General features: G+C 39.8%; 1 protein-coding gene across 4 annotated transcripts in view; it reads right to left on the reverse strand.

Annotated features, from left to right (window-relative positions):
- The window catches only part of adgrb2 (adhesion G protein-coupled receptor B2), a 318,655-nt gene extending 307,135 nt beyond the window's left edge, over positions 1-11,520 (reverse strand). For 2 of the 4 annotated variants that reach the window (XM_074613901.1, XM_074613900.1), the window contains exons 1-2: positions 11,285-11,519; positions 3,152-3,242 (exon numbers count right to left, since the gene is read on the reverse strand). The gene's annotated coding sequence lies outside the window, so the exon portion shown is untranslated. Of the gene's footprint in view, positions 1-3,151; positions 3,243-11,284 lie in introns of all 4 variants that reach the window. The other 2 variants (XM_074613905.1, XM_074613902.1) reach the window with 2 other exon arrangements.
- Between the last annotated feature and the right edge of the window lie 2,741 nt (positions 11,521-14,261).

A 14,261-nucleotide genomic window follows, 5' to 3' on the forward strand; every position in this document is an offset into this window, starting at 1 on the left:
CTCGAGCCTAACTATGAGTTGGCGCTCAGAGCGTAAAATGTCTTAAGTGAATCAGGCACATGTTTGTTTTTTCTCGCCACCTAATCATATAATTAAAGCTTTACTAAAAATGGTGAATTACACCTATTTGTTGTTACAGACACACACGTAGCTGCAAATGTTCACACAACACAAACTGTGATCACACCATAATGCGGATTAGCCAAGAGCAATTTATGACAACATGCTTTGATTGTGCTAATTGAACGTACTAATATGACAATTTTCACACACTGGTTCAAATTGAGCACATCGTTCTGCAGCTATAAATGTTTGTGACGAACAACGTTCACTGCGACCCCCGTCGTGACAAAGAGAGCTTTTCTCCCTCAGGGACAAAAAGCAGTGATGCAAGAAAAGTCCACAGAGATTTCTCCGTAACATGGTTTTGTGTGTGTGTGTGTGTGTGTGTGTGACGTCCCTTAAGGAGCTTCAGCCTTCTGCCACTATACGACTGGAGCAGTGCCCATTAGGCGGCATGACACGCATGTGCACACATCCATGCATGTGAATGTTTTAGCGTGTGCACCAGCAATGGGTGTTTACTTGAATGCGTGTGCATGCAAGTCGCTGGATAAGGTCAAGAGGTGAGTGGCGGAGCGGTTCCCCGGCATTGAGCACACACAGTGCCACAGTGCTTGAACCTTATGAGAGGTGAAAAGGTGAACAGGGAGCAGCGAGTTATTACCAGCTCACGTAGGCGATGCGGATGCGAGGGTTAGCTGAGGGCGTATACGGAGAAGTCAAAAAGAAAAGTAGAGAAAGAGATCTTTCAAAAAAAAGATGCACCTCAACTATATTTACCTCCACATTTTGCCTACCAGGAACAAAAACATATTGCGGGATGTGAATATTCAGATGTGAAAGAGCTTACAGAAAAAGACAAAGCTCTACTGGGAGGCAGGAGTTGTTACAATGTGTAAAAGTGTTAGGCAGCAGAGCGACCACAATGTATTTACTCTGCTCTGCAGACAACAAAGAACCAGCTGAGTGTTTCTCACTAAAAGGCTTTGACTTCCTTTTTTTCCTGCCTTAGTCATCCCCTTGCTCTCACGCAACACGCTGTGATTCGTTTGGCAAGTGGAGCTATGTGTATGTTTTCTCCGTGTGTGGGCTGTGATCAGGTGAACTGTGGCCAAGACGGTGTGTATGTGTGTGTGTGTGTGTGTCCATGTTCCTGCAGTGCATGCTGGCACTGGCTTTAACAGGTGGATGTTACTGTGTGTGTGGCAGAGGAAGAGAGATCGACCTGCCGTTCCCTCTTTCATTGTTTGGTGTTTGAGCCAGTTAGTATTCCATTCAGTCATTCATTCATTACACCCAAATCTGAAGAAAAGAGTATGACAAATAAATAAAACTATAAGAAATAATGTCACTGGTATAAAAACATTGGTCCAAAAAAGGAACATAAATACCTGGAATTAGTGTAGTTAGTAAAAAGCGGGAAGAACACATAGTTACTGCTATGGCCATTTATTAGATATAGCCGTGGCTCTGTAGGGATGTAATACTGCGGTTGGCTATGTTCATACAGCCAGCTGTTGAGCTATAAATGGAAAATACAATTCATCATAAAAGTTTATCCCCTTTTGTCATTTAAATAAGTATGGTCACCATCTGAATCTGGTTAAAGAGGTCAGTGCTGCTTATACTGAGTCCTGTAAGTGAAACATTTGCATTCACACTGACTAAGTTTACATGCACACAAATATTCCACTGTTAATTCAGAATATGACAATATTCCGAATTTGATATGGATCATGTAAACAGCATATTTCATTTGGATATTATGAATTACGGTCAGCTCTGTGCATTGTACACAAACCAGCCGACAGTTTTCAAGGCATGGGGTAGATATGCGTGCCCAAAAGAAAAGCCCACATTTCTGGCCGGAAAAGGAGAAACATACATACTTTTAAAAATTATGAAAGACTTGGTTATCAACAGGTTTTTGGATATGCAAGAATATCGCAAAACTTTCATGGGGGCATTTTACGTTAATAAGAATATGCACAGTTGCATATCAATGGGAATATTAGTGGAATATTCATATGTTTAACATGTAAACAGCTTATTAGGAGTATTGTCTTTTTCAGAATAAGGGATAAGGGCAAAAATCTGAATGTTTTGTGTATGTAAACAGTCACTGTATCACCCACAAGCTCTATATCTATACATACAGTATCTGGGTTGATTTTATATGCACAGACATAAAAATAACAAAGACAGATGACCTTAGTGTCGGAATGCTGCTACTATGGCACAGCATCAATGCCGTAAATATCAATGGTGTGCCGCCCACAGGGGCCCAAAAATTTGCTTTCCTACATGTATCCAAAAAGCCAGCGAGCGTCCGACTTCAACATCGAACGCTCTCTGTCCACACTGAATCCGTTACTGTGCACTTCTGTTACGTCATGTAAACAAACCGTGTAGGCTACCTATCAGCTGTGTGCTCTAGATGAGACTGGAGACCTGATATCTTCCTACATTCTTTTTAAACAGAAAATATGTTTTACATCGTGGTATTTACTGGAAATGACAATATATAGCCAACAGCAAGTACTGTTGAAAACGTTCCGCTCCCTCGCAATCTCCCTCAAGCCTCCGGTCACCTTATTTAGGCTTTTGTAGTGAAATGAGGAGGTATGGTATAGATAACTCCTCAGCCGTTGCTCGCCCTTTGCAGCGCTTTCAAAGCGAGCGTTGTTAATGACTTTGCTGAGCGCGAGGCCCGTAGGATGAACTTCTAATGCGTATAAGTACAGGTTTATGGAGTGGGATCAGGGATTTAAATCTATACTAATGTAATTGTTTTGTTAGAAAATGCAAACATATTTGTCTGCTTCGCAATTCCCTGCAGTGGTTGTATGTGTGCACACTTGTGTTTTAGGCGAGGGCCCAACAAAAAAAAATATTGCACTGGGACCAATCACAATTATGTTATGCTGCTGCATAGCATAGCAACAACCATGACTGTAGACCTCTGTAAATATTGACAATACACTATGAACCAACTGGGCTTTGCATTATTCAGGCTCAGAACTCTAAAGGTACACACACACCATCCTCTTCTGCATAGCAAATACCTGATCATGTAAATTGCACTTACCTGTCCAGCGGAAACAAAATGTTGAACGCTGCATTTATCTTAATTCCCCGGGTCTGCCTTTGGATCCCATGGGCCCAGTGCATTATGGTCACTGTTGGACAAAAAAAACACACATTTCGTTAATTAAGTTAACATATTTTGAGAAAACAACATTAGGATAATAACGTGGTAATTTCAAGAAAAAAAATCATATGGAATAGTTGCAAAATAAGTGATTTATTTAACACAATTTGGCACAACATGTATTACATCCCCACACAGGGAATTACCCATGTTAAAATGTGGAACTGAAAAGTGTTAATGTTAAATTTTATTGAAAAAGCAAGATACTATATAACAATTGGGAATTCATGCAGTAAGAAACACACAGAGAAAAAAAAAAGTGCTGCATTCATGTCAACAGAAATCTGTGGATGATTTAATAGTATTTCTTCATTCAATCAAAGGCCCACACTCAGCACAGCATATAGTAACAAAGCCCATTCAGGAGGCTTTAACTAGGTCACGTTGCTCGGTGCGCAGCAATCTATTAATATCGTGAAAAAAATACATTGTACTAGCCCGAGACCTACGCTCCTGACATCGTCTCCCTTATGACTCTCCCATGCAAATAAATATATAAATACAATCCATTTCCTGCACTGGCTCCAATCCCAGTGGACGTCCCCTAATCAGAGGTAGAGAGCAGCTGCACTCGTCCTACTCGTATCCTGGAGGGCTTCAAAAATGGAGAGAGCGGAGAAGGAAGTGTCAAACGTTCTCCTCTCCTCCCTGACACATCCAATCCAGGAAGTCAGTTTCGCCTCTCCTTCCTCTGCTTCTTTGAGAATTTTCTGCATCCCAACGTGGGACTTTTGATGTCGGTGAGAGCATCAGATGTGACATGACCCAATGATTAGAACATATGTCATCATCGGAGGAGAGCTCGGATATATGGAGAGGGATGGTGCTGGGTGTTTCAGTCAACAGCGGAGCTTTCATCCGTGACTTGATGCTTCCTTTTATGATGCTGAAGCCTTTGAAATGCACATGCAGGAAGTTCTTTATTCAGCAACAACGGGGGCATATGAAGGGAACTACTGAGGAATACTGTATGTGGATGGAAAACAAACCCATTCATCATAAATTGCTGCAGGAGTTTATTTGACTTTTTGAGCTGCTGTGGTCATGAGAATCAAGTGATTGGGGAAATGGGGCAAATGTAATTACAGCTTGAACAACATGAAACTGGTGCCAGAGATCTGCAGTAGTCTGCAAGGCCTGACTATATTTACATCTATACATAAATCTTCGTCACACCAGCATCCACTGTACAAATGCAAGTGAGAGGCATATTATTCTTTGGAATACTGTGGCTTAAATAAAGGCAGGGCATATAAATCAAGACCTCAAATGCTCTTTGCTTTAAGACAATAAACATGATGAATAATCAATAAATTGTCATTTTGTATTATGTTTTTCTCTTCCGATTCCAATACTTCAAATCTGCACTGTATGGAACGCCACCGTGTGATCTTGGACAAGATCGTCAATATTAGACGATTCTGCAAACCCCTGATTATGTTCAAAAACACATTTTTTACATTTACTGCCAATATTTTTTTTAACCCTTTGAATTCAATATAAATTCAATAAAAAATGGTCCGCCAGCGCCTACATTGGTATTTTTGATTATTGTGATTTCTTGGAGTGTCTTCAAATGCTTCATATCCCTAAAATCTGTACAACTTAAGCAAATAATTGATATGATTCAAGATCGTGGTCATGGTTAAAGATCAACACTGATTGTTGGTAGGAGACGGGAAAGTCCCGCATTTTGTTGACCCATCCATCCACCTCAACGTCCTCCCTAAAGAGTGTTGCAGGGATGGTGTATTTTTGTAGGCCAACCAGGAAGTTAGCATCACACTGGTTCCCTCGACAAAAAGCCAATGGGATTTTTTTCCATTGGATTTTTGATTATTGCAAAAAATAAGCTCTGTGGCAAACAAACGTTTATGATAGTCGCGCGTTTTGTTCAGCGAGATAATCTTCATGAATGAACACCACTTTTGTGATTTTTAAAGCGTAAATGCAATCGGCAGCAGTAAAAAGCTAACGTTAGGCTATAAACAAACTACAACACGTTCGAATGACTTCATGTCACCACCACTAAGCTAAAGACGGATTAGTGTTCGGAGTGGCAACCTTTAATAGAAAATAGAAAACTTTGATACAAGGGAACCGGACGTGCAAAAATGGTAACTCATTTCTGGGTTTCAGGACTCATTCCTGCAGCACTCTATGTAGACTTTGTGGCTCTATAGTTACATCACCTGACTTCCTACTTTGCTCACGATGGACATCGGTCATAAGTACTAATGCCACTAGACGGCTTTATCAGTTGAACACTCCTTTCTCCTTGTTTTTGTCATGAATACTTTCACACAGAACGCAAATATTATATGACAAAAAAGCTATATAAATTATTTTCCTGAACAAGGACGTTTTTTCCGAGCTTTTCCGACGCGAATAAAGGCATCAACCTGTACGGAACTGGTTGAAGCTCCGTATTCTGAACCAAGACGGCAGACTTTATTATTCCTTTCAACCTTGACAAAGGCAACACATAACCAGATCCACTCCTTCCGTTCTTACCTTTCACAATAAAAGAACTAGACATATAATATTCGCAGGCAAGTTTTTCACATTTTTGTGTCGTTTATTTGTCACACCCTCGGTGTGTAAAGGCCTTAAGAAACAGCATTTAATGTGGAATGGTCACATCTGGGCCATACCAGATCTGTTTAATACGGTAAGCATCAGGGCAGATATCAATACAGAGTATGGCATCGGTGCATCTGTTATTGCCATTGAAGATAATGTTTTCCATCTATCCTCTTTTGGCAAAGGTGGCACTCTGGTCAAACTGAAATCAGCTAATAACTGCTGCAGTGATAAATACAGTAGAGATCTATGCACTGCGTAGCAAAATTGAAGGAGACTGTGGTTTTATCCTCGTAAACTGCTTTACAATGAAAATGTATATCATAAAAAGCTCAGTACATTTTTATACTGTTCTTTACCAAGCTTGACAGCACTTGGAAGTTGGTTTAATAGTTGTTTACATTTCAAAGAATGTTTAATGATGGCACATTGGGGGGCATTTGAGAGTGTGCTATAATTAATTTGTGGTGTGGGAACTTAAGCGTTTGGACACTCATGATAAAAAGAGGACAAGCTCAGAAGATTTGTTCAAGAGCTTAAACAAACCGAATTAAACATTGAGCAGTACCAAATTAACATTTTGTACACAAACAGCGACACAGCGTTGCCGCTTCTAGTCTTGCTGCCATCATTGGCCTAAATATGAATATTTGAATACTCAACAAAAAAACATTTAAATACATATATCAGTCATTATAGTTAATATGACAAACTCTTTTCCGATTATGGGACCTAACCAGTGGATTCAGTTGGAAAATATATCAAGACATAAACTGTAGCCACATGGGGCTTAGGGGTCACACTATCTATGGGAAACAATGTAGTTAAATCATGAGTATTGAACAATGATATGTGAGAAGTGACACGCACATGCAGCGCGTCAATAAATGCACAAGAAACTGCGGTGAGCAGACAAAGCCCTCGATATCAGATGACTGCAGTAGTAAACTACGCCCATTTACCACCAGACTGAAGCACAGCGTGTAGCAACTGCAAAAGGAAAAGCTGCAGACAATGCACCTTGCCTGGGATTCAGTTGCGATCTATCATGGCCTGACAGGAGTTATTGAATAATCAATTGTCCTTGCCAAATGTCAGCACAGTGTCAAGTCCAATCAAAGCAGCAAATCTGAAGAATATCTGTCGTTGCGCTCGTGTTCACCTTATGTCTGTGTGTGGAACAACTTTACACATCATTGAAACTTTTGCTGCGTCAAATCAAAAGGCCGTGTCAAACATGTGAGTGGACTGAAGAAATTTGAATTTCACAACAATAATCTATAACTATAAAGCGAGGAATGTCTGTCTGGGCACTGCGTTAGTTGAATAAATGCAACAGGAGCAAAGATACACAAGGTTTGTTGGTTCGTCTTCTGTGGACTCTTATCAATATAGTGATTAGGGTTGGGTATCAACACTCGATACCTTTTAAGGTATTGACCAAAACAACCCAGTACCAGGTTGTATCGAAATTTCTCTAGTCAAACGATACCTGTAATCAATCCTTTTTGTGCCCAGATCTAGAAAAGAATGACACACAGCTTCTATTCACATGATGGGTATCGAATGAAGTACTCTTTTGGTATCTGTATCACTTTAAGGAAACTGGTATCGGTACTGGCAGCGTAATTTCATAAACGATACCCTAATAGCGATATAATATGGAAAATTATAGATAACTCAACTGAAGTTCGTAGCATGGAACTGATTAAAACAGCCATTCAAATTTCATTCTGTCATCTTCCCAACTTTCCTGTAAAATGGAGTGAAATGATTGTGAAATTAAACTACTCTTTGGCTCAGAACGCTTTTGAAACTCCCTCAACTGCTGCCAAATTGGCAAAACTTTTTCATTAAATCAATAAACTTTTAGAGTTTACTTCAATGCTTTAATCCTCAAAAGCAACTAGTGTCTGAAAACACTGTCTTTGAAAAATTGGAACAATGAAACTATGGCAGCTCCCAAAGTATTTGTTGACAGATAAGTGCAGCTGATGCCGATTTGAACTTGCCTGTCCGATCCAAAGATGGCTAATGATTACTGCACAGACAGTGGAGCCAGGACGGTGACACTGTTCATATGCAAATCAGCCTATCACATTAACTGGTGACATCTGTTGCCTTTTTTGAGAAAGGAAGTTGGAAACACTGACACAAAAATATAGAAATGGGATAATAGAAAGGATGCAAATGTAGGCTAAAATAGGCATGGTGCATCCTTAACTGTAATGCAATGTTGTCTGTTTTGACTTGATATGTACCAGGTAGCTATGCAAACTTTGCCACCAGTTGCAGAGGTTACCACTATATTAGGGGCGCTACACCAATCTAGGACGATGTTTTGTCAACCCTTATTAAACCACTACCAACTACAGATTAAAAAATAACCATACAGCTGAGTCAACGCCGCTCTGACAAACTGACAATGAAAACGGGAAATTCTAAACTTTACAAACATAGTAGTTTTCGCAGCACTGCTAAATTGAAGTATCGAGGTCCGCGAGGTCCCGCCTACATTAGCACCACGGTAGCTGGTGGCTAGAAAGACACAGCAACTAACCATAATATCTCTATAAATACATTCATGATCAAATTGACACATGTCCTATTACACAAGACTCATGACGGTTATGGAAAAGTTAAAGTTACATCTCCTCTTGTACAATTCCCGAGCCTCCGGCTCTGCGACTACTTCACTCAGAGCAGCTGTCAATCATGACGTCTCACCCAATTAAACCCAAACTTATCAGAGAAATGAACACTTGGACCTACATCAGCGTGATAAGAACGACCTTAACTGACAGAAACCATCTTTGGGAAAACATTTTTTGACGTGTACTTTGACTTTTTAGTTTTGCCCATGTCCCATCCTCTAACACAGAGGGGGCGGGATTTATGAGCTATACTCCAACTAGCCACCAGGGGACGATCGAGATGGTTTGGCTTCACTTTTGGGAGGCTGTCATGTCGTCCGTCTTTATAAACTACGGTCGAACTCTTCTCTCCTGACACACACATTATATCATAAGGAAAGCTTACAGAAACAGTAGGCCTCCCTTCACTGCTGGGGCTCATTAATCCCTTTTATTGGTTTGGAGGTGCGTGCCAGCATGCTATTGCATAGCTGGGTGAGCAACCATAAATACAACACAGACAAAAGAAACATGCCTGAGCCAATCAATACCAACCGATAATACAAATGCTTTGAAACAATGAAATTTACCTTCCTATATGAAAAACAACCGGGCATGTACAGCCTGTCAATCTGTTTGAAATTTTAGTCACGTTAAACAATTCATATTCCATCTAATTATTTATGGTAACACCTATCTGCAGTGGACCCAGGGGTTAATAAAGAGACTGTCCTCTTAATATAAAAACACAAAGAGTACAGCAGCAACTACATTACACACACTGAAACAACACCAGAGATGTTGGTTTAAAAAAAATGCTGTAGGATGTAAAAATTCAAAGGACTGAGAACTTCCCTCCAGCAGCTAGTAGAGGTAATTAACCCCTAAAATAAGTCCAACCTAGGGCTGTCAAAGTTAACGCGATAATACTGATACTGATAATACGCGTTAACGCAAAATTGCTTTAACGCCACTAATTTCATTAACACATTCATGCAATCAATCTTTGAACAGGTTGTAGCGGACTCAGTATTAATGCTCAAGTGAAAATAGATGGCCTCATATGAAACTAGAAAAACTAAAGAATTAACCATGTCATACTAGCTTGTTGGGAGGGAGGCTCCAAACTTTGACGAAGAAAATACTGGCATGGCCATTTTCAAAGGGGTCCCTTGACCTCTGACCTCAAGATATGTGAATGGAAATGGGTTCTATGGGTACCCACGAGTCTCCTCTTTACAGACATGCCCACTTTATGATAATCACATGCAGTCTGGGGCAAGTCATAGTCAAGTCGGCACACTGACAGCTGTTGTTGCCTGTTGGGCTAGAGTTTTCCATGTCATCATTTGAGCATACTTTTTATGCTGTTTTGTTATTTGATTTCCAATAATAAATATATACATACATGTACATGAAGCAAGCATATTTGTCCACTCCCGTGTTGATAAGAGTATTAAATACTTGACAAATCTTCCTTTAAGGTACATTTTGAGCAGATTAATTGCGATTAATTTGCGATTAATCACGGATAATCATGTAATTCATCATGATTAAATATTTCAATCGATTGACAGCCCCTAGTCCAAACCTCAACCAACCATTGGTAAAGAGGATGAGAAGCTTCTGATAGTCAACTAGCATACTAAGCAAACAAAATTATCTTCCATTGTGAAACAAAACAAAAAAAAACACTGAGGAAGTAGAGAAACGCCGTTAGAAATTAAGAGGCAAGAAATTGACTAAGAAAAAAATCACATTTTATAATATCATTAACAGCAAATCTCATAAAAAAGGCCAAAGCAAACAACGGAGGATCCTACTAACAAGCATGTTCTGAGTTGCTACAAGGTGACACAACATATACCTCTGTACCATAGAACACATACTGTGCTTTCCAATACTCATACAATCATACTACCGGTATTCAGTATGCCAAAAGACTTAGTATATTCCAATTGTATGCATACTGCATGCAACAATACATACTTTGTAAGGGCAGTACTAAAAGTAAAAAAAAAGTATGCAATTTGCAACCTACCAATAGACTCATCAGCCCTGTCCTCCATAACCTCCACTGGCTCTCTGGCCCACAACAGATCCCATTCAAAGTCCTTCTCCTCACTCACAAAGCTCTTCATAAAGGACCCCTTTCCTACCTCACTGACCTGCTCCTCCACCACACTCCTTCCCACAGCCTCTGCTCCTCTGATGCCAACCTCCTGTCTCTACCAATCAGGAACAAGCAGGGGACCTGGGACAACAGAGCATTCTCCATATCTGCCCACCTACCTCTGCAACTCTCTCCCCAAACACATCAGAGACTGCACCAACCTGTCCATATTCAAATCAAAACTCACCTTTCTAGAACTGCTTTTAAATGTGATTAATGCTGTGTCTTATGTATTATATATGTAGTTTTGTTTACAATAATTTGTACTTATGTAAAGTGTCTTTGAGTTCCATGAAAAGTGCTCTGTAAATAAAATGTGTTATTTTAAAGGAATCATACCGTTGCATGTGAGTGACATATTCCTTTTCAATGATGAACAAGGGTTGTTAATTTCTCTCAACTAGTCAAATTAGCACAAACAACAAAAATCACATCCCAAAGCCATGTTTGTTGTAAAGCAGAAATGCACCACCCAATTATGACATCTTGTGTTTGTTGTAGTTTCTCTGGAAAACTGCTGATTTTAGTTACTGAGCGAATGATAAAGTCATGACCGGATTGGACCCAAATGCATAAAGTTTAGCAATGCATTGCCAAAGTGAAGGTATACAGTATGCTTACAGGCAGGCAGGTGCAGGAATCATGAGACAGGAGAGGGTCAAAACCAGGAAGGAAGTCCAAACAAGCAAAGAAAAAATAATCCAAAGAGGCACGCTGGAAATCCAAACTCCAAAATATCAGGCTGAGGTTCAAAACAAGTAGGTAACAAGTTCCAGATTCCAGGTTTCAGGCGACAAATTACAGAAGCACTTGGGGACAAAATGGCAAATGACTGGTGAACAGGGGCTGCAGGGCTGATTAGGGGAAGTGGAAACAGCTGAGCAGGTCAGGTGACTGGGACTGGTGGGGAGGTCTGAGGCCATCTGGTGGACAGGTAGAGAAAAGCAGGTCTGGGGAGTTACAGGAAAGTACATGGCTGCAGTCGAATAGTCATTTTTGCTTAGGAAGGTTCCTAACAGAGTGAAATGATCAGGAAGTATCTCAGTAGAACCCATAAGAGCTGTTTGAATTCTCTAAATGCTAAGGAAAGGTGCTTCAATGATTCCTTTCTTATCTCCTTTAGCATAGGAAACATCCTTTACCAAAGGAAAGGAGACATCGCCGCCCCACAATTCCTTTTACATTTAAAGCGACGCACCATTCGGCCGTTCATGAAAACAAACAAAATGCTTATCTTGCTTATTATTTTAATACAGTCATATACTAATTGGGATTCATGTTGATTAATATAGGAGTGGACAGTGACAACCATTTTGTTTGACTTTATTTTTAAGTATTTATTTATTTCGAACATGTAACAAATACTAATAAAATGAACAGTGAACATATAGCAAACTGTCAATAAACAAATAATAAATAAATATTACAAATATAATATAACTATTATGTCCGAAAGGGAGTAAGAAGAAGTAGAGCCTACACATATACATCCTACCCCTTCTCCATAACTCAAACATTTAATTCAATATTTATCATACAGTATATTACTTTTTTAATTTAAATTCCAACCTTGGTAATGAAGTGATATTTTTCACCAGTTGTCCACATTATGTCAGATGATCCTTTATTATATGTTAATGTAAAGTGTTACAGCAGCAGAAGGACCTGCGGTATCTCTCTTTCACACACCGCTGGTGAAGCAGCTGGTCACTGAGAGACCTACTTAACGAATCACGGAGCAAAACATGCACCTTTTGTAGTCCATCTTCGGAACATTGTAGTTTTCACCACGGCAGATCTGCATCGATAACAACCGCCGCCGTCGCATCATAATTACTGGAGCCCAGTGAAAGTACAGTTGGATTCTCTTAACACCATGGTTGTCTTTTCCTAAGTCCTTATGAATTCTCCTTCACATCTTTCCTTGACCTCATGACGTTTTCCATCGAGGTCAAGGAAAAGTGGTTCGGAAAAAACATTAGGACATCATTTTTTTTTTACTTTTCGACCACAGCCTCCATCGCTTGTGGGAAGTGAGCGAGCCAGACTTCTTATCTTTGTGGACTTTCAATTTATTTTTATGAGACGGCCAAACCAAAGCTTATTGTTTTTTAACGCTAACATCAGAATTGCAAATGTATTGCCTGGTGGAAAAAAACACTGAAGAATGTGTCTGCCATGACCTTTCAAGCCATGCTTTTCCACAACATGCATGTTGAGCAGCACTTCGAGGACCACCAATTTACCTTGTCACGCCTGCTACCTCATCCAAAATGCATACTCACACACACACACAAACACACACACACACCTATTGTGATTGCGAGTCTCCCCCTAATTGGCAATTAAACAGCGCTCACAAAGCAATCAGGCAATGGCCAGGACAGATGTGACGCAGAGAGAAGGCTTGTTTATAATTTCCCCAGCAATAACTTTCAGCTCACTTGTAGAGATGAATCATAACGAGGTGGATTGCACACAAGCTGGGTTTGTTGTTTGCTGTAGAGAATTCCGGTTATGTGGTATCCTATAGTATATAGTATGTGGTATATATGATGATTACAGCACACAATATCTGAATGGTCACAAAAGATTAGAAACGTTATGTTACCCTTGGGCTAAACCAAATAATTGGCCTGTAAATATACAAACGTGAAATTATTCTCTTATTAAATAACGCTCATGGCTGTGATGATAGAGCCATATAGATCTGTGTGTGTGTGTGTGTGTGTGTGTATGTGTGTGTTTGTGACAGAGTAGTTTATTTCAGTTCCTGCTCTGCTTAGTATTTTTAGAGCTTACGTTTTTCTTTGAAGTTATTTTTAATTGTGTTGCCCGGATGGGTGTTAATTAGGAAACAGACATTAATCGTAGGCTATGCTTTAGCAACACTGGAGCTTAGTCACAAAGCTGCTATTGAAGAATGGAAACTTCACATCACTGCGCTCTACTTAAATACATTCTGGGGAGGGAGAAGCAGTGGGGGAGGTGAAGAAATCAATGTAATAAAATACAGGATAAACTGAGGCTTTGGAAAATTAAACTAGTCAGATAGTCAGCCACGGACATCATGCCGACGGACAAATGAACCCAATGATGGCTTCTATCCGACTACAGTATAGTGGTACTTAGTGGAAAATACATGTACAGGTATAACCTAAATTTCTATAGTTCGGTGTTCTCCGTTTAAATCACAACTGCTGCAGCTTCCTCGACCCCATTTTCGCAAGTATGAAATAGGTTGGTGGCCCCTCCCCTTCCGCTACATAGCAAAGATGGCAACCGTTGAGGGTGAGAAGTGTCCAGCGTTCCACATTCAACGTTTTGACCATTTTGAGTACAACTTCCAAGTATTTAGAGTTCACTGCATTTTGTCATACTTATGCACTCAAAGTAGGAAGTATAAGTACGGAAGTACGCAAATTGAGTCTTTAAAATGGGATGGATTTTTATGACAGACAGTTTGGGTTATAATTTTACCATTTAACTGTATTTTTTCTTCCAAACAGGTTTGGCAAAAACTTGGTGAATACAATATTTTCATTGCCAATAATGACGGTCAAACCTACAAATATAAGATCTAAGTTAGAATAAGCTT

The sequence above is a fragment of the Sebastes fasciatus genome, chromosome 17, assembly GCF_043250625.1.
Source record: "Sebastes fasciatus isolate fSebFas1 chromosome 17, fSebFas1.pri, whole genome shotgun sequence".
Lineage (NCBI taxonomy): Eukaryota > Metazoa > Chordata > Actinopteri > Perciformes > Sebastidae > Sebastes > Sebastes fasciatus.